Source organism: Physeter macrocephalus, chromosome 13, assembly GCF_002837175.3.
Source record: "Physeter macrocephalus isolate SW-GA chromosome 13, ASM283717v5, whole genome shotgun sequence".
NCBI classification, from domain to species: Eukaryota; Metazoa; Chordata; class Mammalia; order Artiodactyla; family Physeteridae; genus Physeter; species Physeter macrocephalus.
In genome coordinates, this window is record NC_041226.1 from 69,703,546 (window position 1) to 69,711,262 (window position 7,717).

Sequence of the window (7,717 nt, forward strand, 5' to 3'; positions counted from 1 at the left end):
AGCCCGTGCTCCGCAACGGGAGAGGCCGCAGCAGTGAGAGGCCCGCGTACCGCAAAAAATAAAATAAAATAAAAAATAAACAAAAACTAAACTAAAATAAACATAAAAATCAGAAACAAGTCAGTCGCAGACAGCAAACCCTGAGTCTACAGTTGCTCCCAAAGTCCACCACCTCAATTTTGGGGTGATTCATTGTCTATTCAGGTATTCCACAGATGCAGAGTACATCAAGTTGATTGTGGAGAAACAATCTGCTGCTCCTGAGGCTGCTGGGAGAGATTTCCCTTACTCTTCTTTGTTCGCACAGCTCCTGGGGTTCAGCTTTGGATGTGGCCCCGCCTCTGCGTGTAGGTCACCTGAGGACGTTTGTTTTTCGCCCAGACAGGAGGGGGTTAATGGAGTGGCTGATTCGGGGGCTCTGGGTCACTCAGGCCAGGGGGAGGGAGGGGTATGGAATGCGGGGTGAGCATGTGGTGGCAGAGGCCAGTGTGACGTGAAAACCTGAGGCGCGCCCTCTGTTCTCCCAGGGAAGTTGTCCCTGGATCACGGAACCCTGGCAGCGGCGGGCTGTACAGGCTCCCGGGAGGGGAGGTGTGGATAGTGACCTGTGCTCACACACAGGCTCCTTGGTGGCTGTAACAGCAGCTTTAGCGTCTCATGCCCGTCTCTGGGGTCTGCGCTGATAGCCACGGCTCATGCCCGTCTCTGGAGTTCGTTTAGGCGGTGCTCTGAATCCCCTCTCCTCGTGCACCCCAAAACAATGGTCTCTTGCCTCTTAGGCAGGTCCAGACTTTTTCCTGGACTCCCTCCCAGCTAGCTGTGGCGCACTAGCCCCTTCACGCTGTGTTCACACAGCCAACCCCAGTCCTCTCCCTGGGGTCTGACCTCCAAAGCCCGAGCCTCAGCTCCCAGCCCCCGCCCGCCCTGGCGGGTGAGCAGACAAGCCTCTCGGGCTGGTGAGTGCCGGTCGGCCCCGATCCTCTGCACGGGAATCTCTCCGCTTTGCCCTCCGCACCCCTGTTGCTGCGCTCTCCTCCGTGGCTCTGAAGCTTCCCCCCTGTCCACCCCCATCTCTGCCAGTGAAGGGGCTTCTAGTGTGTGGAAACCTTTCCTCCTTCACAGCTCCCTCCCAGAGGTGCAGGTCCCGTCCCTATTTTTTTGTCTCCGTTTTCTCTTTTTTCTTTTGCCCTACCCAGGTACGTGGGGGTGTTTCTTGCCTTTTGGGAAGTCTGAGGTCTTCTGCCAGCGTTCAGTAGGTGTTCTGTAGGGGTTGTTCCACAGGTAGATGTATTTTTGATGTATTTGTGGGGAGGAAGGTGATCCCCACGTCTTACTCCTCCGCCATCTTGAAGGTCCTTCAGGAAGATGTTTTTAAATACCAGGGAGAAGGGCCGACAGACCACACATTTGGCTGGATGGGGAGCACAGAAGCAAGGCCTGGGTACTCGATCTCTCTAACTTTCAGTTTCCTCTCTCTCTAAACGGAGCTACTGATCTGTTTGGGCGGTGGCAAAGGGGAGAGGTAGTCTACGTTCAGTGTGTGGCATATAACAAGGGCTATATAGGTACTGTTTTTACATTATTATTCATCACGTGACTCTGGAATATCCCAAACCCAAGCATAGAGTCAAAACTGAGTTGAGCATCAGTTCTTAGGGGAAATGGACTTCTGCCTGTCCTTTTTGCCCACCCCCCAGCGCCCCAATTTCACCAAAGCTAAGCTCCCAACTACTGCAAGAAGCTGTATGGATCACTAAGAAAACAACAACGATTAAACGATGACACAAGGCTTTCTTATCACTAGGTACAGGAGGCAACTGATTTCAGAGATGTTTAAATGGGAAAACATGTGTCAGGGCCAGTGAGTGATAGTTCACTGTGTTCTACTAGATAATCTCTGTGACTTTGGACTTCACTGGGGCAGGGAGCAGGGCAAGGAGACAGGGAAGGAGATGGGCAGAGGCAGGTGGGAAGCCTCTGAGCTACAGCCAGGACCAGAGGAAGGACTGGGTGGTTTGTAATACTGCACACATGTCCCACATGCACAAACGGCCTGAGCTGCCTGTACACAAGCAACGTTTGGTGTTGAATTTTTCTCTGTTATACAGATATACTGAAAATTGCCTTACAATCTCTTTTAAAAAGGCGCCTTTTTATATTTTTCAATTTTATTTATTTATTTATTTTTGGCTGCGTTGGGTCTTTGTTGCTGCGCGCAGACTTTCTCTAGTTGCGGCGAGCGGGGGCTTCTCTTCGTTGCGGTGCGCGGGCTTCTCATTGCGGTGGCTTCTCTTGTTGCAGAGCATGGGCTCTAGGCACGCGGGCTTCAGTAGCTGTGGCTCACAGGCTCAGTAGCTGTGGCGCAGGGGCTTAGTTACTCCGCAGCATGTGGGATCTTCCCAGACCAGGGGTCGAACCTCTGTCCCCTGCATTGGCAGGTGGATTCTTAACCAGTGAGCCACCAGGGGAGTCCCAAAAAAAAGGCGCCTTTTAAAAAAAATACTGAAACTATTTTAAACTTGAAGAATTTTTATTCTTGTACTCTTAAATTTTAATATTAAAAAAGAAATTTTGGATATTCTGATTAATATGTGGCAATAAATTTAAAAATACATATGAAATGGACAATTCCAGAAAAACAGAAATGACATACGGGGCTCAGGATAAAAACCAGAATTCAGGGCTTCCCTGGTGGTGCAGTGGTTGAGAGTCCGCCTGCCGATGCAGGGGACGCGGGTTCGTGCCCCGGTCCGGGAGGATCCCACATGCCGCGGAGCGGCTGGGCCCGTGAGCCGTGGCCGCTGAGCCTGCGCGTCCGGAGCCTGTGCTCCGCAACGGGAGAGGCCACAACAGTGAGAGGCCTGCCTACCACAAAAAAAAAACAACCCCCAGAATTCAGAGTTGTAACAATAGAGTATCTAAAATGTCCAATTTCAACAAAAAAGTATGAGACAGGTGAAGTAGCAGGAAAGTGTTACCCGCCCCCAGCCCCCACTCCTCAAGAGAACACAATCAACAGGAACTGACTGAGTGGGCCCAGAGGCTGAATTTCACAGAAAAAGTGCTTTGCAGCTTTTATAATTGTGTCCAAAGAATCAAAGGAAGCCATGTTTAGAGAATTAAAGGAAAATATGTTGATAGTGACTTAACAAATAAGAAAATAACAATAAAAAAACCTGAAACCATAACAAGGAACCAAGTGGAAATTCTGTAGTTGAAAAGAACAATAGCCAAAATGAAAAATTCACTAGATGGGCTTAACAGTCGATTTGAGATGGCTGTATCTAGCAAAACTATTCTTCAAGAATAAAAGCATAAAAAAACTCCAGTTAAATAAAGATTGAGATAATTTGTTGCTAGCAAACCTGCCTTACAAGAAATACTAAAGGAAGTACCTCAGGCTGAAAGGAAATGACAACAGATAGTAACCTGAAAAAATTAAGAGTGCTGGAAATAGTAAATTTGAGGGTAAATAGAAAACACTGTATAAGTAGACTTTTTAAATTATCTACTCTTAATTTTTTAAAAAAACTAAAATTATGCAAATCAATAACTATAACATTATGTTGTTGCGTTTATAACATATACAGACGTAATATACAGTTATATGTCAACTATTCAATAATATAAATTGATCATTGATAATCTAAATGAAAAGGACAAATTCCTAGAAAGATACAAACTACTGAACTGATTCAACAAGAAATAGGAAGTCTGAATATACCTATAAACAAATAAAGCAATTGAATTAGTAAACAGAAACTTCTCCAAAAGAAAAACGTAGGCCCAGATGACCTCATGGGTGAATTCTACCAAACATTAAAAGAAGAATTAATGTCAAATCTTTACAAGCTCTTTGAAAAAAATAGAAGAGGAGGAAACACTTCCCAACTCATTCTATGAGGCCAGTATTTCCCTAATACCAAAACTAGATAAAGACATCACAAGAAAAGGACAGTATCTTTTACGAATATAGAAGAAACTTCCCAACAAATACTAACAAACTGAATCTGGCAACAAACAAAAAGAATTATGCATGACTAAGTAGGATTTATCCCAGGAATGCAAGATTTAACATACAAAAATCAATGTAACACACCATATTAATAGAATAAATGGTAAAACCACATTATTTCAATAAATACAGGAAAAAACATTTGACGACATCCAACAACTTTTCATGTTAAAAACACTCAGCAAACTAGGACTAGAAGGAACTTCATCAACTTGATGAAGGCCCCCTTTCCCCTCAGATCAGAAACAAAGCCAAGGATGCCTGCTCCCAGCTACTTCTACTCAATCTTGTATCCAGAAGTTCCACTACTAGGTGTGGCACAAGAGAGTTGAAAAGACAAAAACATGCACACAAATATTCATAGCAGCATTATTCACAATAGCCAAAAAGTGAAACAACCAAAATGTCCATCACCTGATAAAGGATAAACAAAATGTGGCCTTTCCATACAATGGGATATTATTCAGTCATAAAAAGGAATGACACAGGCTACAACAAGGATGAGCCTTGAAAACATTATGCTAAGTGAATGAAGCCAGAAACAAAAGCCCACATACCGGATGAATTTACTTATATAAATGTTCAGACTAGTCAAATCCACAGAGATAGAAAGTAGAGTACCAGCTGCCAGGAGCAGGGAGGAAAGGGGGTGGGGACTGACTGTTAGTAGGTGCAGGGTCTCCTTTTGGAGTGATGGAGATGGTCTGGAACTATACACTGGTGATAGTGTATAATGAACGTTCTAAAAACTACTGAATTATATGCTTAAAGGGTGAATTTTATGGTATGGGAATTATATCTCCATTTTTAAAATCCATGAGTTAAAAAAAATTGTACTGGAAGTTCTAGCCAGATCACAAACATACAGCTGGAGAGATTTTCACCCAAGTGCATTCACGTATCACCTACATAAAAAATAGAACATTCTTGTAGTTTCAGAAGCACCCCTTGTGTCAGTCACTAACTCACCTAAAAGTCACCACTCTGCCACCTGCTTACACTGAAGGTGACTTTGAACTTCATATAAATGGCATCATGTGGTATGTACTCTCCATGTCTGACTTCTTTCATCCAACATTACGTTCATCAGATTCACACACATGGTTGTGTACTTGAAGCACGTTCATTTCTCTTTGTGGATTGCATTCCATTGTGTAAATACACCACAGTTTATTTGCTCATTCTCCTGTTGATGGGCATTTTGGGTTGTTTTTACCTTTTGGCTCTTAGTGTTGTGAACACTTTTGTATACGTCTTTTATTATATATTTATAAAGCATTTCTCTTGAATATCTTCTGCCGAATGCTGGTTCATAAGGTATATGTGTGGTCATTTTTAATATACAATGCCGGATAGTTTTTCCAAGTGTTTGTACCAATTATACTCCCAACAGCAAGACATGAGAGTTACAGGGGGTTTTTTAGAGGCAAAAATATTAAAAATATGTGTTCATCAACATGGCAGGAAAGGCAAGACTGCTGCCATATGCTTTATTTGCATGAGCCTAAGGCCATACTGACATCATTTTTTCTTGTCTTTTCTCATGCTGCTCTAGGAAGCTTTTCAGGGCAGGAAGACCCCAGGTCCTGTTACAGCACCCCTGTTACCTAGCCTCTTTCTTAGATGCCTTCAGTACAAGGAATCTCTTGTGCTGCACTGAGTGAAGGAAAGCACAAGGACAAGAGGTCTTTGGGAGCCTGGTATATCCCAAAGGCCTAGAACACTGCCTGGCACATAACAGGAGCTCAAGAAATATTTGCTGAATGACTGTATCATCCCATTTACTCTGGTAGGTAGGTGGATGCTATTATTATCCTCCATTTATTAAGGCAGAGATGAGTTACTGGCTCCAAGTCCACTTTCAGGAGGTGGCAGAGCCAGAATCTAAGCCCAGGCCCCTTGACTCCAGAGCCCAAGAGCTCAGCCATCTGCTCTGCAGCCTCCCATGGACGCTGCCCATGCTTTTGTTTCTGGTGGGGACAAGGTGGGGAAGGAGGGATGCTGGAGCCCTTGGGAAGATGGAAAGCCTAAGAAAGGGCTGTTCTCAGAAGCTGGGAGATTCAGAGTCTTGGGCAACCGGCTGGAGAGCAGGGTGCTGGGAGGGGGATGGTGGTCATGAGCGGAGGTGGACCTTTGGTGACTCAGGTCCACCCCTGGAAGGAAGCAGACCTGCAGGGATGTGTGCTGGGACTGCATGGTGCGCCCCTTGTAGAACCTCTTTTGTTGAGCTGTCCTTCCATGTGGTGCCCTCGGCTTTCTGATACACAGTATCTACTGGAAGCCTGCTACTGAGACGGCCATTCTTTAGGGACCCTAAGAAGCTCATGTCCTATCTCAGTTTCAGGACCGCTTATGTTTTCCTTCAGCAATTGTTTTAGTCACCTACTGAAAACTGAGTTTCTTTTTCCACTGGCAACTAAAACGCCTAATGTGTCTGCTTTCCTGTGGGCAAAAGTCTAGGTCTTTAATTATACGCAATTTTGTCTCAGCTCCACTCTTGCCTCTCTCTTATGTTCCTGGCTTGGTTTTCTTCTTTCTACCCACCTTCCACCTGAAATTATTTCTGGAATGATGTGAAATATACACAAATTAGTTCAACATATTAAAGCCTTAATATTCTTTTCTTGCCTTATCATCTCTTGAGCAGCCCGTGAGCCACTGCTGTTTGCACTGGCTCAGGGAGCACTGGCCTGGGACACTTGGGGTTTTGGTCCTGCCTGCCAGCAAATCACTGTACCCTTTGAGCCTCCTTCTCCTGTTGTGTGGCTCACTCTGAAGTGGTGAAGAATAACAAGCTGAGCACAAAGCACTCGGGCAGATGCTTTATCAGCACAGTAACAGGCATCATCACAGTGACAGCTCTCTTACTGAGACGGAACGCCAGCCCTTGAGCTTCTGCTTATGAATGAATGAGGGCAACCCAGAGTGGGCAGACCGCTCAGGGTCAGGTTCAGATTCTTGCCTAGAGCTCTTGGCCAGTCATGGAGATGACCATTCTGGAAGTGGCGTGTTGCTGTGGGCACAGAGGGAGAAAGTGAAGGCTTCAAGCTGATGACCTTCAGAGAGAAGAACATTCTGCAGTAATTCTCAGCCGGAGAGGGGACTGGAGGGAACTGACCAGCTCTGCTAGCTCACTGCTCGCCCAGCCCCTCCGAGGGGTGGAGGTGACCGCTGTGAGGCTGCACTTGGGGGAGCCTGGCTCTCCTGGATGTCCATGTCTGTGTCCTCAATGTCTTGTGGAGGGAGCCTCCCTCCCTCCTTCTCTCACTCTCCTTCCCCCCACTCTCTCCCCCAGCGTCTCTCAATTCCTTTCAACCAACATGGGGAGCATTTACTCACCTCCGGGCACTGCGCTTGGCACCAGGAGAGACCAAATGAGAAGGAGACCCCACCTCTGCTCTTCTGAGGCCCCACCTTCCAGGCAGGTAATTCTGATACTCAGGAAATAACTGGGGCTGGGTGGGTGGAGGGTTTCAAAGCTGCATCCTCTGTAACCGACCAGCAGATGCTCCAACCCAGAGTCTTAACGGAGCTTGAAACACTGGAACATGCTGCTGAAAGGTTTGTGGAATCTTCTTAAGATTAAAAATCGAAATGATGGTCGTACCTGTTTTCACACATCATACGGTGCACACATAGAATTCCATTAGGCTAAATCGTTCCTTAAAATAAATATATTGAAGATATTAAAAGAGCTGGCTA